This window comes from Chiloscyllium plagiosum, unplaced genomic scaffold (assembly GCF_037043375.1).
Source record: "Chiloscyllium plagiosum isolate Xiang-an unplaced genomic scaffold, Cpla_swu_hap1 HiC_scaffold_23, whole genome shotgun sequence".
NCBI lineage: Eukaryota > Metazoa > Chordata > Chondrichthyes > Orectolobiformes > Hemiscylliidae > Chiloscyllium > Chiloscyllium plagiosum.
Window position 1 is genome coordinate 52,253,088 of NW_028270161.1, and position 23,543 is coordinate 52,276,630.

The following is a 23,543-nucleotide window of genomic DNA, read 5'->3' on the forward strand; positions in this document are numbered from 1 at the left end:
CTGTCAAGGACATGCAGGTCCTGGGCCTCCTCCACCGCCAAACCGTTACCACCCGACACCCGGAGAAAGAATGCCTCATATTCTGCCTTGGAACCCTGCAACCACACGGGATAAATGTGGATTTCAACAGCTTCCTAATTTCCCATCCCCCACATTATCCCAGTCCCAAGCCTCCAACTTGGCGCCTTCAACTTGGCACCGCCTTCCAGACCGTCCATCACTCCCCCGTCTGACCTATCACCTTCATCCACCTATCGTTTTCCCAGCTACCTCCCCCAACCCCACCCCCTCCCATTTATCTCTCAACCCCGACCCACAAGCCTCTTCCTGATGAAGAGCTTCTGCCCGAAATGTTGATTCTCCTGTTCCTCGGATGCTGCCTGACCAGCTGTGCTTTTCCAGTACCACACTCTCAACTCTTGTACCGGTTTAAAGTCATGCCATTTGGTATGAAAATTGTGCCAGTTACTTTTCAAAGACTAACCTATACAGTCATTTCTGGATTACCATTTCTGGATTGTGTGGTACACATCGACAACCTGATGATTTTTAGTCACACATGGAAGGAACGTTTGGAACATTTATAGGAATCATTTGACTTGGGGAGGCGGGCTTAGTGATAAACCTGACTAAGAGTGAGTTCGCAAAAGCCCAAGTCACGTTCCTGTGCCATGTCATTAGACATGGACAAATGGCTCCTTAAAGGGTATTGAGGAGCTACGCATTCCATTGACAAAGAGGGAAGTGCAGATAGACAATCCTTTATCTTAAACCCTTGGGACCAGTGTCTTTCAGATTTCGGAATTTTTTTGGATAAAGGCTTAAACCACATTTTTAGAGTAAATTTTTTTTTTAAATTACCAAACAGCAGAAGCACCTATGGTTACTTTGAGCACTGAGACAGGATTGACGCCAGCCAGTGTTGAGCCACACCGCTACGTCACGCCTGTGTGACGGTGGGTTGAGTGAGTGTGGAGTTGACTTAACTGTTTGCACGCCGAACAACATGGTTATTGAGAAAACAAAAATTCAGGAAAGGGCTTTGGATTTTGGAGCTTTTTGGATATCAGGATTTCGAATTAAGGATTGTCAACCTGTACTAAGATTCCTAGGAATCAGTGGTATTTACTGGAAATCATAAAGTGCAGTGTGGTTGCTCCAGTGACTGACTTGCTGAAGAAGTGCAGAAAATTTCAGTGGATAGAGGAGTGTGAGAAGGCACTTGACAGCCTGAAAGCTGTGTTAACCACTGACCCAGTGTTAGCCACACCTAATAACCCAAAGCTGTTCAAAGTGGCTATCTATGCGAATAGTGTGGATGTCAATGCTGTACTCTTGCAAAAAGATGATGAGAAGGAGAAAATTGAACAATCATCAACAGAAATATTCCACAATCGCGAAGAAGATCTTGAGTTTGGTGTTGGCATTGCAACATTTCAACATTTATTTGCCAGTAATGTGTCTGACACAATTGTATATACTAATCATAAGCCCTTAAAGTTTTTGGGAGAATTTTAGGATAGAAATTCCAGACTATTTAGCTTATTATTGCAGCCTTTTAATTTGAAACTTGTTCACGTGGCAGGATGAGAGAATGTAATTGCCGATGCATTGTCACGATTTTGATGAAGGAAGATGGAAACATTCGATGGCGGGATAAAAATGGACTGAAATGGACTGTAGTGATAAATATTTGCATGGGTAGAGTCAATGCAATGTATATATATATATTTTTTTTTCAGGTTTACTACAGGTAAGGTTGAAAAGGAAGAAAGATTGAGGCAAAGGTGCCAAGCGGTCTGCTCAAAACCTATAAAATAAAGAGCTTGTGAGACCTTGGGGCTTTAAAAATGTTTTACAATAGTAGCAGCCTGGATGCATGGGGTCAAGTTCCTAAAGAAGCAGGATTTTAAGTTTTATCTTTCTGCAGTTGCTGGGGTCTTGAAGCGGGATGTGGAAGCTCTTATTCTTGCCTCTGTTACAACTAATTGGGGTTCTCTTCCTGCTGCTTTATTTGCACTTGAGACAATCAATTTTACTGAATTTGCCTTTGCCAAGGGTGTGTTTATGGGATGTTACTATAGTGGAACAGTTAATTAGTAGTAGTTAATAGATATTGTTAAACATTTCAATAGAGTTTCAGTTAAGTCAATGCTTTTGTTTTGTTTTTAGTGTTTGCCGAATAGTTTGACCAATCGAATTGCGTCCGGAACGCAACACCTTAAAATAAGAAAACATTAGGGTCTAGCCTATCTAATATATTTTGAGGGAGTTTAATCTGGTCCACAACAATTATGCAAGCAGTAAAACTGTGTAGTGCTCTTCATACATAGTGAAAATAAAGCATGTAGGATAAAGCTGAAAACTAACAAATATCTTTTGTTATCGTGGCGATAGGGCTCTCATAACTATTTGTGATTGTCATTTAGGAATTACATTCAGGAGTGAATTAAATGCTGATTTCACTCAGCATTTAAAAGTATTAAAGCTCTGTAAAAAACCTTCAGGAATATTAGGGTTCTGCTTGGATCATTCTGCTGTCTCCTGATAATAATCAGTAAAATCTTTGTGTGTTTACTGTCACTCCTTCATGTTCGTCCACTTGCAAGTAATGAATGCGCGGCATTAGCCCAGTAAACAATGCAAATTAATTTTTTGGATGCTCCAACATCATTCAGCAAACAAGCTTATCACAAGGGCTTTAAGTACTCTTAAATTGACCACATACAATTATTGTTAAATCCATCGAACACAAGGTAAGTGTGGCTGGTACCACAGTCTGATTCATGTTGAAGCATTAATAGGCTTTGGCAGCAGGGTTTTGAGACCATCAAAACCACTTGTATTACTTTTTGTGAGTTTCAGTTCTGATTGAAGACTTATACTTTTCTAGATTATGTGATTGTCACTCCAGCATTAGAAAGCCTGGTTGTGTACAAACCTTATCAGTTTTGAATTGTAAGCTGGAAATGACTTGCAGACTTTGGAACAGCTTCTGGTAAAAGGAATGGAGCAGACTTGTTTGTTTATGAGGGTCAGACCTGGAGGCTAGTTGCAGGATGAACCTTAAATGAAAAGGTTCTAACAGACATCAGCAACCCTAGGAAGAGCATTGTGTTTAAATAAATAGCAAAAGTTGGCTATTAACAATGTAAGTACCTGGGAATTGGTTCCGGCAAGTCTGGAAGATACACTATGTTCAAGTAGATGCTGTTGATGATTAGTAATTGAAGCTTCAGGAGGGGTTGATCAGTCTATCGGGGCAGAACTAGAACTAAAACTGTTTGTTTGAACTATATTTCCCGAGTGACAGTTCTGAATTGCTGCTGAGATAGCTTGGAGATTTTAAAGCCTCCAGCCTAATCTGATACACCAGCTTCCAGAAGCGCAAAGTGTAGAAAGCTGAGTTTGAAGTAGTGCTGCTTTTGCTTGGGTGAACTGAGAAGGTGACCCTGATCAATGTTTCTGAAGAAGCAGTGAAGGAATCTACATTTAGTGCATTGTGAATCTCATTTAAGTAATCTGGCCAGTTTTGTAAGGTAAGGAATGAATGAAAGAAACTGCATGTGTTTGTCTATCTGCCTTTTGCGTGAATGGGGACTGAAAACTAAAGGTTTGGGCTTAAAGCACAGATGTTAATCAGGTCACCGTGTTGTTTAATTTCCTCTCTCCTGAAGTTTTTGGGTGTGTCATAGATAGTTAAGTATTTTGTTTAAGCATCAAAACCAGTATCTGAAATTTAATTGTTTGCAAAGTCTGGGATTGGTTATTGAAAAGCCTGGCTTAGAGTGGTGCTGGAAAAGCACAGCAGGTTAGGCAGCATCTGAGGAACAGGAAAATCAATGTTTCGGGTGAAAGCCCTTCTTCAGGATGCTCCTCGGATGCTGCCTGACCTGCTCTAATCTTGACTCTAATCTCCAGCATCTGCAGTACCCACTTCTGCCGTATTGAAAGGCCTGGATCGGACCCACTGAAGTAACCATTTGGGGGTCTTCTGTGGTTAAAATTTAACATGCTATGAATTCACAGCTAGAAAGGCTGATTTGACTCGGCTATCCATCTCCATGCCGTAATAGTTGGCAGAGTCTCAACTAGGAAATTCAAGTTAAAATCTATGTATTTGGGGAATATGTGAGTTTGGGATTTTCCCATGGGATAGGTAGCAGGACTTGCTTGAGCGACCGGAGGGAGACATCAGTCTAAGAGAATGGGTGGCGGCAAACAAATATGCCACTAAATGGAGGAGGATCACTTTAGCCTTCATGGTGCTACCAGCTACATTTGAAGGGGTACATTTAGGAGGATCGAGGGGTGGCTTCACACATGCACGCTCTTGATGACAACGGTTGGCTTCAGTGCACAGCAGGCAAGGGTATTTTTCATGCCCTTCACCTGAAGATAAAAGCCAATAAATTACCCAGCTCTTGACCATCTCCCATCTCACCATTGCCCTGAAACAATGGCAATTTTGTGACATCTAGTCTGCCCCCATGCCAATGGGGTCAGTATATTTGGAACTGTGTTATCTCAAATTATGTGCTTCTCATCCTGCAGGACAAAGGGGGAAAGATTTATGAGAGGTCTGCCCCCCATACCTACTGCACCTCTCAGTGATCTCCCTTGTTTAATACTGCATGAGTTGAGCAGAACTATCAGCACTTGGTCTACTCTGGTCGTGTGTGTGTTTGCAAATGCATACAATGAAGTTGGAAAGCTATTTTGCAGTTGTACAGGATGCTGGTGAGGCTGCACTTGGAGTATTGTATTCAGTTTTGGTCACCTTGCTGTAGGAAGGATGTTATTAAATGGGTAAGAGTACAAAAGAAATTTACAAGGATGATGCCAGGACTCAATGGTCTGAGTTATAGGGATAGGTTAGTCAAGCTAGGACTTTTTCTTTCATGCATAGGAGACTGAGGGGGGATCTTATAGAAGTGTATAAAATCATGAGATGCATGGATAGGCATTAATTGTTTTTCCCAGGGTTGGGGAATTGAAGACTAGAGGGAAAGAATAAAAGGGAACCTGAGGGGCAACTTTTATTACACAGAGGGTGGTACGCATGTAGAATGAGCTGCCAGCAGAAGTGGTTGAGGTTAAAAGGCATTTGGACAAATACATGGATAGGAAAGGTTCAGAAGGAGATGGGTCAAGAGCAGGGACAAAGGGTTAGCTTGGACGGACGTTTTGGTCGGCACGGACCAATTTGAGTCAAAGGGTCTGTCTCCATGCTGTAGGACAGCACGATGCTGTGTGTCTGTGTGTAGGCACATGTAAGTTTATAGAGAGCAAGGGAGCTGTCAACCTGTTTCAATTGCTACTCACCAAAACCGCATCATTGTTATGTCAATCATTTTCCACTCTAGACCTCTCTCTTTCTGCTGACTGCCCAGCTGCTTAGGTCCAACCTTACTTGCATTCTGTGGGGAAGCAAAGTCCCAGCTGTGAGGCTTACATTTTCCTGGTGGGGTCCACTAGAGCTTTACCACTCCTAATTCTAGCCCCAGAAAATTTTAGAAGTAGCAAGATTACTTTGCATTACTTTGTATTACCATTTTCCTTCTAGTCGGAGCTCCTCAGCAAGGAATAAACTCTGTGGAGGTCCAATTACTGCTATCATACTCAAATTGGTGTATTGAAAGAAGGATCCTGTCAGGTTTTAGCAAGTTCCTTTGCTCTTGATTTGGAAGGGGATTCATTGGGCTTCCTAATGTTGCTGTAAACCATGGTTTTGTATTTGTCCAGCCATACAGTTTCTAGCACTAAAGCATGTGTTGTATCCTCCTGGAGAGGAGTATCCACAACATTGTGATAGAGAGAAAGATCTATGTGCAACCAACTGATCCAACTAATGTCATATATTGGAAAAGGACAGAAGAAGGGAAGTAGGAATTATATCAGGATAGCAAAGCACTACAAAGAGTGTCTCGAAGCTTGAGATCAATTTACAGTGCAAATTTTACTGAGATTATTGTAGACATATTCATAGAGACCTAGAGATGTACAGCACAGAAACAGACCCTTTGGTCCAACACGTCCATACAGACCAGAGATCCTAAATTAATCTAGTCACATTTGCCAGCATTTTGCTCATGTCTCTCTAAACCTTTCCTATCCATGTTATAATTGTAGCAGCCTCCACCACTTTCTCTGGCACTTCATTCCATACATGCACCACCCTCTCTCTCTGCATGAAAAAGTTATCCCTTAGGTCACTTTTAACTCTTTCCCCTCCCACCTTAAACCTCACTTGAAGAAGTAGGAAAGAGAAAGAAGTCACTTTCATTTAAATAGATCTTCCATCCAACATTTCCCAGATCACTTCACCAAGAATTTAGGAAGTGAAGGGGAATAGAATAAGAGCTTATTACGAACCAAAACCACAAACTAATGTAAGTAACTATAATACTTGATACTTTGAAGCTGTTAAGTTGCAGAACAGAGTGCCACCTAGTGTGAATAATGTGTCTGGTTGGGGAGAGGCAGACTAGTGGAGATAGTGAGTTGTGTTTGTTGTCAAAGAAGATTAATAAGAAGTTTGGTGATCATATGTTCATTTGTAAAACTCTGATGGTCAGCTTCAATTAGTGGAGCTGCTACCTTGCAGGTGAATTTGAGCAAGTGTGGCGTTTAATTGGAAAGTTCTCCCTTGGTGTCTCCACCAATTTTAAAACCACAAACAACACCATTTAAAAAAAACAGGCTGTCTGGTTAATGACTAGTTATTTTAAGCAGCCAGTGGTGTACAGATTGGATGCCATGTTATCTACTTCAATGGTAAAGTCACCATAGTCCTACCAGACCATAGCAGTGCTCTCTCAATAGAGAGAGACAACTGGTGGTGGTTTAACCTGATGGTCACCACACCTCAGGCAAGGGGGTGTCCTTCATGGTAACCCTGGCCAGTGCTGGAATTGAACCCATGTAGTTGGTATCACTATTTGGTAAACCAGCATCCACTCAACTGTGACTAGACTTCAACACATTGGTTGGGATATTGTGAAGTTGTGTAAGGTGCTGCATAGGTGCTAAAATGGCCTGGTCTCCACTAAGTCATCTGTTGTATTTGTGTCCCGACCATTTCATTTCAATCAGGGAGAGAAAATATTATATAAATGAAGAAGTATGGAATTGTTGAGGTTATTGCATTGTCTTTAAACTCTGTGAAGTAAATGCACGATTCCCAGTGTTCCCCGAGAACAGGGTTGAGAGACAAGTCTACAAGATATCTCATATGCCATTGAGAGCAGTTTCTTAATGGTGAAAGTGCGAGGTTGATGATTTCTTCCTAGTAGAAAGTGAGGACTGCAGATGCTGGAGATCAGAGCTGAAAATGTGTTGCTGGAAAAGCGCAGCAGGTCAGGCAGCGTCCAAGGAGCAGGAGAATCGACATTTCGGGCATGAGCCCTTCTTCAGGAATTCCTGAAGAAGGGCTCATGCCCGAAATGTCGATTCTTCTGCTCCTTGGATGCTGCCTGACCTGCTGCGCTTTTCCAGCAACACATTTTCAGCTTTCTTCCTAGTATCAGGCTCCAACTCCAGAAATTGCAAATTCTGCCAATATACTGTGGTGCTGATCAATCCCAAATTCTGAAACAGAATGGCAAATTAGTTTGATCTTTTCATCAGCATAGTTTTGAATAAGGAAACTTTTAAAGAGAGCCAGTGCTACTTTTTTTTAATGAAATGCAAAAGTCCATTCATTTGATTTGTCCATATATTTTTCATACTAAGTGCTGTGTAAATACCTTGAACATCATGATACTGTTACAGCTGTTGGTGATCAGTTCAAAATCAGGGCTTTCAAAAGGAAATTACTTAAGCATCTGAAGAGGGAGAATTTGCAGGGTAGTGGGAAATGGGACTAAGTTAGTTAGAAAGAGGCAGCTTGATGGACTGAAAACAGTAAACGTTGTTTTAAACGGAACCTTATTAACCGGCCCGCTTGATAAACCGGCAAAATGTAAGCCCTTAAGTACCACGTTGTTACAGTACTTATGCTGTAAATAAAGTATAACGGTGATGTGTATACCCCCTGCATTACCTTTGTATAACTTAATGTGTGTTTTTACATTGATTTTAGGAGTATGTTGATATTTTTAACATAGATGATTTGAGGGGTGTTGATGTCTTCAAGCTTTGCTTGGTCAGGGTTTACCGCGGTTTGTGTACCTCTCTATTATCCGGAGTATTGATCAACCGGCACACTCCGCGACCTATAGGGGCCGGTTAATAAAAGGTTTGCCGTCGCTTCTTTTTATACGTTGGCTGCAGAATGATCCTAAGTTTCCGATGTGCCACACTTCATGAGTGAAATCTAAAAAAAAGTAATTGGGAGGTTAAAGTGTGGTACAGAGTGAAGGGAGATCAGAGACTATAAAAGCCAACAAAACCCATTACTGTGCAATGTGTTAATTAAAGCAATTATGCTTGTATAATATACAAAACGGGCTGTAGTATTTTCTTAGTTTCTATACTTTTTCATTGCATGACGGAGTTTTAATATTTCTGTCATGTGTTAAACAGATAAGGCCATGCAAATTGTTGCCTGTGAAGTTTCAAGGTATGTGTGAGAAGTGGAAATGCAGCCGGAAGCTGGGCAAATAAACATCACTGAAAAGTTGCCTCTGAGACTGTATTTACTCAGCCAGTGATTGGTAGAGACAAATTGGCTCAATGTTACTACATTTTGGAGCATTTGGTGGTGATGTGTCAAGACTGGTAGATGATTACCAGCTCCTTCTAGCAGACTGCTCTTGGCCTTACAACCTGCCCTTGCTTCACTTGATAGCTGAGGTAAAACCTGAAGAAATGTTAATGGAAATGAATGCTTAAAGGTTCTCTCGGTTAATGACTGGCCTTGCTCAGTGAAATAAATAACAAATAATGGGTTGCGGTGAAGTGATTTGTATTTGAGAGACATTTTGATGTCATTCCACATCTATTTAAAATAAGCTTTTCAATTGGAAATGTCATTGAAGCTATTTACCATTTAATATAAATTATTGCTGACAATAGTGAGATTTATTCAGTGAATCACTGGACTGTTCAGGCAAGGAGAGGTCCCAGGTTTGATCCCAAAGCTTTTACTGAGTGACAGGATCGTGAGGAGGCTTCAATCTCGGGGTGGGCGGGTGGTTGGTATTCTATCATCTGAACAAGATGATGGATGAATGTGCAACAAACTGAATGCATTGGGATTGCATCACATGATGCCACCTTGCTGCTGCCTGAGGAGTCCATTCAGGGACAGCAGCTCCTTTGAAGTGGTTATCAGGAGACATATGCTCTGAAGCTTTTGGTGTTTGTGCCTGTTACCAAGCCACTGTCTATCATAGACACACGCACACACACACACCGCATGCCTTGAATGTTGCCATTTTCCTTAGTCATCATCACTTAGTGATTCTGAGGTCCAAAAACCAATGTTCGGGGGTCTTCGTGTCAAACTGGTTCCTAACTTTCAGTAAATAGGGCTGCCAACCTTCCACCATTATTGTGGAATTTCCAATGGAGAATTAATCACTAGAACACTACTGCAGGCAACCAAACAGAAAATTCATAGACCACTAAACAAATTAAAAAAAATATATTCTTTAAATGTTTTATTTGATTCATGATTAAAATACTGGAAATTAGGAAAATAAGCAGTTTGTTTAGTAGCCAAGATTAGCTCTATATTGAATCAAAGTGTGCGTTTGCTTTCTAATGGGGAAGATATTGGGTCATGTGAATCGACCAATGGTATTGGGGTGGGCCAAGAGGTCATGTGATTAAACCTCCAGATTTACGCACAACCAGTATTGGCAACTCTGTTGGGACATCAAACTACAGCAACATCCTGAGCAAACAGGAATCTCATTAAAAAGGTCAAGTGAAATTATTCCATTTATTTAGCGAATCAAAGTTGATCAAAAGAGAAAAAAATTCTTTGATCAAAATCTAAAGCAGAAAATGTCAGTACTTGGCTCTCAATAACTAGATGCAGCAATATTTCAGTAAACTGATAGAATTGTAAGCCTCAATACAGCTGGCACTGGTCAATATAAAACAAAATATAACATTGTAAATGGAACAGAGAGACTTGGATATCTATTTTGTTCAAAGTGGCAAAGCAGCTTGAGAAATTAGTTATGAAGGTATGTGCGTTCTGGTGTTTATGAATAGAGGCCTAAGAACAGAAAAACAAAGATGTTATGAAACACAAGTGAAGCCACAACTGGAATATAGTATCCCATTCTGAGAACCATACTATTGGAATGATGCAAAGTCTTTAGATTGAGTGCAGAAAAATTCACAAGTACATCTCAAGGGATGAGGAGATTTGCAGTTGTTTTCCTCTGAGAAGCCATGGTAGGAATACGATTTGTTAGAGATACATAAAATAATGAAAGGTTCAAACAGAGCAGATAGAGGGAATAATTCACAATGGCAAAAGAGCCAACAGGCAGAGGACAAAGACACAATGTATTTCACAAAAGAATTAAAGCAGGGAAAAGAGTGAGTGGTTATTTGGTTTTTAGCATTGGGATTGCATTGCCTGAAAGGGAGTCACTTCGTGGGGGTGCTGGTGTTGGATTGGGTTAGATGCCACACGACACCAGTTTATAGTCCAACAGGTTTATTTGAAGTCACAAGCTTTCAGAGTGCTGCTCTTCCATCATCTTGTGCATCAAATCTAATTTTCTGTCTGTTCCTCAAATCCATCGATCCCCACAGGAACCAAAAATATATCAACCCCAGCCTTATTTGTATTCAACAGTGAAACACCCACTTTTGAGTAGAAAATTCCAAAGATACATGACCCTTCGAGTGAAGTAATTACTTATCTCCATCTTAAATGATCATCCCCTTATCCTGAGACTTTGCCCCTATGTTTTGGATTTCCCATCCAGCAGAAACAATTTTTCAATCCTCCCAAGACCCGTCAGAATTTCATAGATTTCAATGAGATCACCTCATATTGTTCTAAACTTCAGAGGGTATCGACCAGTTTACTCAACCTCATCAGTCCCGTCGACCAACTTAATGAATCAGAAAATAACAGACTTAGCAGTTTCTGGCAAACCTTAAGATTTAAGATTACACAATATCTTCCCTAATAACAATGCTTAGCCTAAATATTGGCAACTTCAACATCATAGACATTTTCTTTTATACATTATTCAGGCATTGAGAACAGCAAGTGTATTGTGATCTTATCAAGACCATCTTCTCTCCATGATTTGGAGATGCCGGTGTTGGACTGGGGTGTACAAAGTTAAAAATCACACAACACCAGGTTATAGTCCAACAGGTTTAATTGGAAGCACACTAGCTTTCGGAGCATTGCTCCTTTATCAGGTAATCTCCTCTTCAGTCATTGTTCGAACACCTAAGTCTTAATCATTTTAAATGAGCAAAGTCTAAATGGGAAGTAAAGGAAAGGGTTAGTATGGTAATATCTCATGTGGTTGGCATTGTGTTGGAAGATAATTGGGTTACATTGATGAACTGATCTCTTGAATGGAAAACTGACCTCACTTTCTATCCGTGGTTTGAAAATAAATCAAAAACTTCAAATGAGAATATTTCACAATACAATTCGACTGCACCTACCATAATGCTGTGAAGAAGCTCACATCCTAATGCAGCAACTCCAGTGTAACTACATGGTTTCTGGGGTCAGGCTCCCACTTCTTATTGAAATGTAGCATGTGAAAAAAAAGAGTCAAAGGTGTTTACCATCTAATTTAAACTCTACGGGTTAAAATTGGTCTATGGCAGCATGGCGAAAGATACATGTAGAGAAATCAGTAAGTCTAACATCTGTTGTTGGGAAATGTCAAATCCATTCTTAACTATCTAATAGCAGGACATTTGGAGAATCACAAAACAAACAAAGTTTTCATGCTTTTGTGAAAGGGGAATTGTGTTAATCAATTTTGTTGAGGACAAGCAAGGTGAATCAAGAGAAACTTATAGATGTGGTAAACTTAAATTTCCAAATGGCATTCACTAATATGCCACATGTTAAATTTTACTTCAGAAATTAAGAGCTCATAGCATGGTTAACTAACAGAAGCTGAAGAAATCTACATTCATCTGGGCAGCTAACAGAAGCAGAGTAGAGATAATTTTAGGTTGTAAAATAATAAATAATCATAGGGTAATTTTCAGGTTGGCAAGATTTAACTTGGGCGCCACAGAAATCATACTGGTGCCTCAACGATTTATAATCTAAATTAATGACTTGGATGAAGAAAATGAAGGTATCATTGCTAAGTTTGCTGACTACATAAAGGTAGATAGGAAAGTCTACAAACCGACCGACTCCCACAGCTACCTAGATTACACCTCCTCCCACCCTGCTCCCTGTAAAAACGCCATCCCATATTCCCAATTCCTTCACATCCGCCGCATCTGCTCCCAGGAGGACCAATTCCAATACTGAACAACCCAAATGGCCTCCTTCTTCAAAGACCGCAATTTCCCCTCCGACGTGGTCGACGATGCTCTCCACCGCATCTCCTCCACTTCCCGCTCCTCCGCCCTTGAACCCCGCCCCTCCAATCGCCACCAGGACAGAACCCCACTGGTCCTCACCTTCCACCCCACCAACCTCCGGATACATCGTATCATCCTCCGTCATTTCCGCCACCTCCAAACAGACCCCACCACCAGGGATATATTTCTGTCCCCACCCCTATCAGTGTTCTGGAAAGACCACTCCCTCCGCGACTCTCTCGTCAGGTCCACACCCCCCACCAAACCAACCTCCACTCCCGGCACCTTCCCCTGCAACCGCAAGAACTGCAAAACTTGCGCACACCTCCCCCCTCACCTCCCTCCAAGGCCTCAGTGGATCGTTCCATATCCCTCGCAAATTCACCTGCACCTCCACACACATCATTTACTGTATCCGCTGCACCCGTTGTGGTCTCCTCTACATTGGGGAGTCAGGTCGCCTACTTGCGGAACTTTTCAGGGAACACCTCTGGGACACCCGCACCAACCAACCCAACCGCCCTGTGCTGAACACTTTAACTCCCCCTCCCACTCCACGAAGGACATGCAGGTCCTTGGCCTCCTCCATTGCCAGTCCTGGGCCACACGCGCCTGGAGGAAGAGCGCCTCATCTTCCACCTAGGAACCCTCCAACCACAAGGGATGAATGTAGATTTCTCCAGATTCCTCATTTCCCCTCCCCCCATCTTATCTCAGTCCCAACCCCCGGATTCAGCACCACCCTCTTGACCTGCAATCTTCTTCCCGACCTCTCCGCCCCCACCCCCTCTCCGGCCTATCACCATCACCTCCTTCCACCTATCGTATTCCCAGCGCCCCTCCCCCAAATTCCCCCCCTCCCACCACCTTTTATCTCAGCCTGCTTGGCACACCATCTTCATTCCTGAAGAAGGGCTTATGCCTGAAACGTCGATTCTCCTGCTCCTTGGATGCTGCCTGGCCTGCTGCGCTTTTCCAGCACCACACTTTTCAACTCTGGTCTCCAGCATCTGTAGTCCTCACTTTCTCCTAGATAGGAAAGTAAGTTTGCATGAGTATATAAAGATTTTACAAAGAGCTTTATAAATGTTAATAGCACAAGTTGGCTGTCAGATATCCTACAGTACAGCATTACACCTATACAGTCCTTCATTGGCTGTTAAGCGGTTTGGTATATCTTCACATCATGAAAGACATTACGCAAATGCAAATGTAAATGCAACTTGTGTGCAGTGATAATGTCCTCTGAGCAAGGAGGCCTGGGTTTAATTCCAGTTGCTCCATTATTATGTCTGAACAGGTTGATTAAAAATATCTATAAGTGCAAAATCTATAAATTCTGGGGTCAAAGCATTATTCAAATGTGAAAAAAACATAGTATGTCTTCATGCAAGAAAGATTGAGCAATATTTCAAGTGCATAACAAGCAGTTCTACAGATCCCAAGTTGCAATGGAACCACATGCTTATTTGTGGAGGCAGGGTAGAAACCTGACACTGCAGTGACAGCCATCAACAGTTATATAATGGAAAGTCAGAGAAACTAGCAGTCGAACCAAATATGTCAGAATGGACAGTCTTATTGAGCACGCTATAATTATGTGGCACCTCAAGGAAGTGGCACCTCAAGGCACCTAATCGCTGCAGGGAGGACAAAGAGGGAAAATGATGTCATTCCACTGTGGTTAAGCAGTGGGGTGTTTTGACAGGTTGTTGAATTAGCTTTAGAGTTCAATGTGAATTTTACAAAGAGTAAATGAGTTGGTGGGATTCATGATGGGGTAATAGTCCATGATCTGCTGCAAAAGTAGCATTGATTGGTAGATTGGTCCTTTTCTCCAAGATTCATGTTTTTATTGTATTCATTTTCTTGCCTGGAAATTGTTACAAATCTCAAAATTGAGCTTTCTGTTTGTAATTTCAAAACAAGCAGTTTGGTGAAAGGAATGGGTCCAGAATTATGTGTGGTCACTATCAGTATTGCCTTCATTGTAACAACATCATGTTGCATGATGCTTCAATGATGGTTTTCTCATATCAGTTTTACATTATGAATGAAGTTAGTCTGTCAAAGCATTAGCCTTGCTCAATTGACCTGACTGTCACCTCAGAGTCAGAAGGTAATGAATTCAAGTCTCAAAAGGACCCTCAAACATTTACTCCGAAGTGACACTGCAGTGCAACACTGAGAGAAGGATATTTGTGTTGGATATTTTATCTGGGTTACATTCAAGTTTTATGATTGTAGTATCAGTGTTAATGGTCAGTCTTGTGTTGGTACAATTGATTTAGCACTTGCTGTTCATACATAATGTTCGCATGAGATAATGAATAATTATTCTGCAATTACATTGCTGCTTTTGTACATCACATAGTAATTTGCAGTTTAATTTGAGGAATCTAGCAGGCAATATTGGTTACCTGGGAATGATCACTCGTCAATTATCTTATACAGGTAGTTTGAATGAGACTTTCTCAACAGCAGTTTGGATCCTAAGGTGAGATCACATCCTTGAAGTTATTCACATGTCACATTTACTTTTACAAATTTCTGTGGGTGTTAGAAGCTGAAGGTTCATAAGGCTGCTTGCTACTGTTAACAGGTGTGGGTTTAGGTGCTGGAGCGGGGTCATTAATAGGTACCACCATTGTGAAGTGCCAAACGTCATAATTTTGTCCCGTTAATTTTTAGAAATGTTGAATTTTTCGTGATAGGTTTTCTGTTTACTGATTTCCTTCTTAAAATGGAATTGACACATAAAGCTGCATCATAAGCCATGCTGTTATTTCTACTAAATATTGGAACAAAGGGATGGAAATTAATTGTTTTTTTCCCTCAAGCCTGCTCTGCCATTTAAACAAACAATGGCTGATTCGTGCCACAACTCCATTTGTCCGCTTGTTGCCATATCCAAATGCCTCTCAAAAATCTGTTGAGCATGAAACTTCAACTTATTCAACCACCGACAGCCCACAACAGAGACAGCTTCAGATTCATTCTTCCTTTCTTTCGTGGGCTATGGGTACCATAAGTAGAAACCAATTACATTATCTTAAGAGCATTTGTGAGTCAAGGAAATTTGTAACAATTGCTGATAGTGTCATGGTGACCATTATAACCTTATTATATTCCACATTTATTAATTGAATTTAAATTCCACCAACTGTCATGGTGGGTTTTTGAACCTTTGTTCCTGGAGCATTGACTTCTGTTTTATTAATCTAATGAAATTCCCTAATGCCACCATCACCACTAAACATGTTTGTCACCTGTATGATGTGAAATCAATAACTCTACACATTCTAAAGTCTATTGTACAGGGTTCTGAAGAAGGGTCACTGGACCCAAAACTGTTTTCTCTCTCCACAGAAGCTGTCAGACTTGCTGAGTTTCTCCAGCACTTTCTGTTTTTGAACATTGTTCAGGAGTGGTTTTACTTGATTTCATATAGCTGTTTAAATAAGGGTAGGTAATTCAGTCCAGTCTGTGAATTCACATTGTGTTCTGGTCACTCCTCTTCACTAGTCCACTCCTCCGAGACAATGAGACTTCTTCTTTAACATCGCTGGGTGTACAAACATTTTCTCTAATTAAATATTGTGAAGGCTGAAGCCATTGATTTTGTTTCATGCTCTGAACTCCATTTCCTAGCCAACAACTCTATCCACCTGCCTAAGAGAATTAAGCATGCTTGTTTGTGACCTTGGCATCATGTTAGATTTTGAGGTGAGGTTCCAAACTCATATTCATGCTGTCATTAAGACTCCCTATGTCCAACTCCACAATATTGTCTGATTTTACTCCTATCTCAGATTACTTGCTGCTGAAACTGAAACGAGCATTCATGCCTTTGTCACCTCGAGGCTCAACTATCCGACACACTCCTAACTGGTCAGCCTTGTACACTGCACCCTTTCTAAACCTGAGGTCATTCAAATCTCTGCTGCCGATGCCTTAACTGACAATGTGTCACGTTCCTTTTTCACTGACCTACATTGGCTCCCAGTAAAGCAATGTCTTGTTTTTCAGGTCCCTCCATGGTCTCGCTTGCCCCCCATCTCTGTTATCTCCTCCATTTCCCCAGTTCATTGCTAATGGGATATCTGCACACCTCAATTTCCACCTCTTTGAGATCTGCCCCCAGTCCTAACTGTATCACCAATGGCGACCAGTTACCCAGGCCCCAACCTCTCCATATCTTTTTACCTCTTCACCTCACTGTCTTCCTCAAAGAGACCTCTTAAGAACCATCTCTCTAAACAAGCTTTTGGGTCATCTGACTGACCATCTCCTTATGTAACCCAGTGCCATTCTGTTTTATAATACCCACATGAAGCTCCTTGGAATGTTTGACTGTGTTAAAGGTTCTGTAAAAATATAAATTTTCATTACATGGTCAAGATATGATGCCTAATGCACGCAAGGTTGAATTATCTATGTAACCCAGTGCATATCCTCAGTTATTTTCCCATTGACACAAATTATTTTAAAATCAGTATCCTCTGCTTTAGCGTTAAGAGAAAAATATTTCATTTCCTGTGTTTTATTTTCTTTAAATAATAGCTTGGGAGAAACAATTGAAAGTCATCGTGCATTCACTGGCCTCATTGTAGGCTGCTATAAATCACTGACTGTTCCAAATCTCAGAAGGCAGTCTCAAGGCGAAGATAGGTGCCTGGAATATGTGCTTTCAACCAGAGTTTGTCTTTTCACATGGCTTTCCTCCAATCTATTCTGAGCCAAATCTTGAAAATGTCTGTGATCTGCATTGATCTCCACCCCCACCTTGCTGTTGCGTTGAATAGAAGCAAGTCTTGAGACTCCATTGCTGGTCCCTGCTGATGTAACTGACTCCAAAGGCCCTTATAACAGTAAAGAATCAAAACACAGTTTGGCCTTGCCTTCTCATTCCTGGTTGTCAGATATATTTTTCTTAAAGAGACATCGCACATGTTGATTAAAATCCAGAGTGAACTGGCTGGAAATGGCTTTGACAGGGCATTTTGATTATAGCATGAAAACCAATTGAAAACAGCCAGATAGGACGACCAAGGTTTTGTTGTAAAGTTCACAGAGATGGTGCAGAGGAGATTGACCAGAATGGTGCCTACGTTGAGGGACTTTCAGTCATGTGAAGGGACCGGAGAAGTTGGAATTGATCTCCTTGGGGAAAAGAAGGTGGAGGCAATATTTAACTAAGGAGTTTGAAAAATGGATGACTGCAAGCCTGGAGGATGTGTTCACTGTCAGCAGGGATGGTATCCAGAGTGCACAGATTTCAGAGAGAAGAATCCAGATGAGACCTTTGTTGAATGTGGATAGAAACTGCCTGAATTGGTGGTGGAAGCAAGTACAACTTCTTAATTTCCAGGGTATATATTTGGAAAGAAAGGTTTGTCAGGGTCTTGGGGAAAATGGATATGGGGCACAGCTGAATGGGGGGAGCACCCTTCTGTGGTGTATCATTTCATACAGGAATGGGTCTCACCTTCTCCCTCTTCTGATTACAACAGGGGTTTGAGTTTTGGAAGGATGTGTTTGGTAAATCAGTGAAGTGCAGCACACACAAGACCCATTCACCATAAGCCCCATGCTCACTGACCTACATTGACTCCCAGGAGTACCTCGACCGTAAAACACTCACCCTTTAGTTTCAAACCCTTTCATAACCTTGTCTCTCCTAAGCATTGTAACCTCCTCCAGCGCTTCATTGTTCCTATGCTCCACCATTTGTGGTCTCTTGTATATCCCATTTCTCACTGGCCCTTGCTACTATCAGCTCTGCTTCTGCAGTCCAATCCTCTGGGATTCTGTCCTCAGTTCTGGGGAGCTTTCTATTCCACTGTCTACCTTTTGGATGCTCCTTAAATCCAAGTTTGTGGTCGGGTTGACCAAAGAAGGGACAGTTGCTGGCATGGTCTGGTCTGTCTATGATGTCTGACTTGGTTTGTTTCAGTCTCTTTAGTGCGGTTTAGTTGCAATCCTTGTCTACTTAACTGTCCCAATAATCGGGATTAGATGTAGTAAAATAATACCAGTTCTTTATTGATGTTGTATACATTACTATAGTCTGGGTTTAAACCTTGTCTCTCTAAGGACAGTGTATTACTTTACTTTGTGTCCAGTTCAGACTTTTTCTTGCCTATGTCATGATTGTATCATCAATAACATTATGGACTGATTTACATTAACCCCTTAATCCAGAAAGCCTATCTCTGACCAAACTTTTGATGATCTGTCCAAATATCTACTTAGGTGTCTCATTGTCATATTTTATTGCTGAGAAAGTTTTGCTATGTGAAAGGTGCTATATCTTATAGGAAGTTGTTATTGGATTTTAGTCTCTTAAAATTATGCTAGAAAATGTCTGCAAGTAATCTACAACAGGCAAGTTGAATGATTTTTTAAAAATGTAATGGATATGCAAAGTTATAGCTTTAAAATCTATCGGTCTCTTACCTCCTCTTGCTCAGTGTAATTCCAATCTAACCATTAACATTTTTGATTTTTTGTTTATCAGGAATAAATCAATGGCTTTTAAGCTCATGACTAGGCCTCACTGCGCTGCCCTTTACGTCATTCATGAATTGTATTGCTCACCAGTACATTCTTTCCAATCAAAAGCAGCAACCTTAAATGTGAATGGTGATGCCTTTCAGCGGTTTCCACGGTAACCCAATGTTAAGACTTGGAGCATTGAATGAAGCAGTTCAGAAATGCAGCAAAGAAATGTCTGAAATTGATCCCTCTCTGATGTTTTAGATTACCATCTGCATGAGTTACAACCAAAATCATGACATTAGCTTGCTTCCTCCACCATTATCATTCCTCCCCGCACCCCACCCTAGTCTCTCTATCACCTAATAAAACTAGAGGATACAGTTATAGACTATGACAAAGGATAAAGGCCTAATTAATTACCATAATGGATTTGGGCCCATCTGTAAAGTTTTGTCAGAAGAAGGAACTGACTACCAACATTTCAGGCTTTTCTTCCAATGTGGTACCTAGGTCCTCCTACTTCCCTTTCCACAACTCCTTTCTCTCCCTGGAATACAGTGCCCTCAACTGAGGCATGTTATGTGTTAGGAGCGGCATTTAATTGGGTGACTGTGTGGTAGGTGGGGTAACTCCCGTCATCTGCCTCAGGCTGATTAAATGAAGGCCGGAAAGTCTCGTGGACTTAAATGGGTAGCCCATGCAATCTTATGCAGGGTCCAGAACCACAAATTGTAGTCTCAGGTCTTGGTGTTGGATTGAGATGAGAAATGTCTTTACTCAAAGGCTGGTGGACTGTGGAATTCTCTAATACAGAAGGCTGTGGAGATCAAGTCACTGACAATATTTAAGAAATGAACAAACAATCTTCCAAAGGCATCATGGGATATAGGGAGAGAATGGGACTGTGGTATTGGGGAGGAGTATCAGCTGTGGCCCCTCCATGTTAAATGGTCAATGGGCTCGATGGGCTGCACTTATTTTCTATGATTTTGTCTTACTGCTGCCAGTATCCATCAGTGGCAAGCTGAGAACTTCACTGGGTGGGAAGCTCAGAAAGCGAACCTTGTGAAATATTGCCTTCAGCCCTCCAAGGTTCAGGGAGTCCCTCCATGCTGAACGCCTGATTGGTATGCCCAGCATAAAGACAGAGGAAACTTGCTGAAGGCCCTCTGCTTTCCCCTTGATCGATTTGCGCCCCCAACCTTCCCCCCCATGATCCTCTGTGATCGTGGGCCTCCATTAGTTGCATTACCATCAGCACCCCCAACCCTTCCCACTAGTGCTGCTGAGCACTGTAGAACTGCTGGAGCTGATTGGCTGGTAGCTTGCATGACCAAAATTTCTATCATGGGGTCCTTGGTCCCAGGGAAGACCCAGGAGTGCCCATTGGAGTGTCTCATTGTCACTTCATTTGACAGAGTGGGCAAGATCCTTCTCAGCTACATCAGGTGGTGAATGTCACGATGGCTCAGTGGTTAGCACCACTGTCTCACAGCATCAGGGACCTGGGTTCAATTCCAGCTTCAGGCGACTGTCTATGTGGAGTTTGCACATTCTCCCTGTGTCTGTGTGCGTTTCCTTCAGTTTCCTCCCACAGCCCAAAGATTTGCAGGTCAGGTTAATTGGCCATGCTAAATTGTCCATAGTGTTAGGTGCATCAGTCAAAGGGAAATGAGTCCGGATGGGTTACACTTTGGAGGGTAGATGTTGCCTTGTTGGGCCAAATGGCTTGTTTCCACACTGTAGGGAATCTAATCTAATGAATGAATGAAACTTGATTCATTGAGTCACCACGATGATTCAGTGGTTAGCACTGCTGCCTCACAGCATCAGGGACCTAGGTTCGAATCCAGCCTCGGGTGACTGTCTGTGTGGAGTTTGCACATTCACCTGTGTCTGCGCCGGTTTCGTCCAGGTGCTCTGGTTTCCTCCCACAATCCAAAGATATACAGGTTAGGTGAATTGGCCATGGGAAATTGCCCATAGTGTTCAGGGATGTGTAGGCTAGGTGCATTAGTCAAGGATAAATGTAGAGTAATGGGTTTGGGTGAGATACTGTTCAGAGGGTCATGTGGACTTGTTGAGCTGAAGGGCCTGTTTCTATAAGATTCGACTCTGTCAGTAAGCATTGTTCCTTGCAATCTGGAAGGATCCATTTCTCAAGAACAGGATCACCCTATAACTTGTATAATCTTCAATTTTTTTGAATGTGGAAATCTCAGGTTCAGGGCATGACTGGTATAGACACTCAATAGTGTTTACTTATATTAAAGCCAAGATGCAATTAAGAACAGCAGAAATACCAGACCTCTACATCATTGGTGCTGCAAAGGATGGCATGTGGATAAAGTATCCACAATGAAGAGTGCTCTTTGCTGTATTCAGACTGGAAGAGAAACAAACCTCAGCTTCTTCTCTGTGGTCTGTATTTTTGGCTTCAGTTCTGAAGGTAATTTATTGAGCTGTAGCACTGCCGTTTGCTGCTTCATACTGTAAAATCTCCACATTTTGCATAAAGCAAGTTGAATCAATGCTTTGCCCACTTACACAGAACACTGTGAGTTACCTTACCGAGCAAAGGGGAAAATAGAGCTAACTTGCTCTTAGGGAAGGCAAACATACTTACAGTTTATGGGTCATATTTTGCTTCAAAACTGATGGCTGAGCTTGACATTATCTCCTGTTCCTCAACAGAACAGAGCGTGTGATGAATTTTTCAAGGTGAATACCATTCCTGCAACTCTCAAGAATCTTAATACTATCTAGGATGAAGCAGCAGCTTGATTTGCACTCCATCCACCACCTCCAGCGTTTACTCTTCCCACTGCTGATGCACAGTGACACCAGTATGTACCCTCTTCTGACTATCCCTTCCAAATTGGCAAACTTCACCACCTGGAAGGGCAAGGGCAAAAGAGACATGAAATCATCACAACCTGCAAAGTCCACTTGAGACCAGTGTGTATCTGAACAAGTGATAACTGAAGACTTTATGATACCAGTTGATTTGTACTGATGGACCCAGGATCAACATCCTCTCTCAAGTACCTAGATGACTGCCTTTCTAGAGTCTATCAGTATAAAATATTCTTCAGCTTGAACAACCACACAGAAGTAAATATTAATGTTATAGCTAATCAATTCCATTAAAGGATTCAGATAAATCCTTGTTGTGTTCTTAATCAATCCAAAAGTGAAAGGAGACAATAATGATGAAACAATTCTATGGCTTTAACGGTGTATTTTGTTCTGTGTTTTTTGATGAAGAAAGGTTGAGACAGAGGTGAAGAGCAGTCTACTCAAAGCCAATAAACAGCTTGTGAGGCTTTGTTTTTTCTTAAAGTTGGAACAATAGAAGCAGCCTGGCTGGTTGGAGTGAAGCTCCCACAGAGCCTTGCTGTTCGGTTTTAGCTTTCTGCAGTTGCTGGGGTCTTGAAACTGGATATGGAAGCTCTTATTCCTCTTTCTAAAAACTGGGGTTGTCTTCCTGCAGCTAGAATTGCATGTGAGATAATCTATTTTACTGAATTTGCCCTTGCCAAGGGTGTGTTAATGGGATGTTTCTTTACTGGAAAAGTTAATTAGTAGTTAATAATCTAGTATTCTATTAAGCTTTCCAATAGAGTTATTATTCCAATTTCTTCTTTTTTGTTTTATTTTAACTATAATGTATAAATAAAGTGTGATTCGCCTCAAGACTAGTAGTTTGACCAATCGAAGTGCATCTGGAATGCATTTCCTAGCACTTACCTTTAAAATAAGAAAAAGGTTGGGTCGAGGCTATCTTCTTAATATATTTGGAAGGGGTTTAATATGGTCCATAACAATGTCGCAATAGGCAACATTATATAGGAATACATCAACTTGACTTTAACGTTGAATTTGAGAATTCCTTTTGAACATCTCAGACACAGCTGATATCATTTTAAAAAGACCAAAACCTATTTTGGATTTTTGAAACTTTTAGAAGCAATGTATAATCATCCCCCCTACATAAATTCATTTTTAAACATACCACTTGATTGCCAAACAAAGTCAGACTTAGTTAATTTCACAAATTATGGAAACCCTTCTGGAAGAGGAATTTATTCCTCATGCAGTTGGCGGGGTTGTCTAGTAACATATGGTTAAATTATAATAATTTGGGGATGATTTTTTTTCCAAATATATTGCTGTCTAGTGTCTGGAGGAGCTTACCTAACATAACAATGATCACTAAGAGACTCAGTGCTATAATGAAAGAAAGATTCAATAGAGCTTAGAGTGAAGGATTAAGAAAAACATATAATCATGAAGACAGGGTGAGCCAATAAGAAGGAAAAGTCCTCAGGAGAACCAAACTCTGAATAAGATTTACAAATGATTTAAAGTGATGTGTAAACAAACCAAGGGTAACATGAAAAACACATTTTTCACTCAGCGAATTGTTAGGGTCTGGAGTCTACTGCCTGGAAATGTGGTGGAGGTAAGTTCAATTGAGGGATTCAAGAGAAAATTGGATGAATATTTGGATAGACATAGTGTGTGTTGGGATATGGACAAAAGGTTAGATGTTG

At 41.3% G+C, this 23,543-nt stretch overlaps 1 protein-coding gene across 4 annotated transcripts in view; it reads left to right on the top strand.

Moving 5' to 3' along the window:
* The window catches only part of pde3a (phosphodiesterase 3A, cGMP-inhibited), a 494,444-nt gene that overhangs the window by 340,649 nt on the left and 130,252 nt on the right, over positions 1-23,543 (top strand). The window lies entirely within an intron of this gene.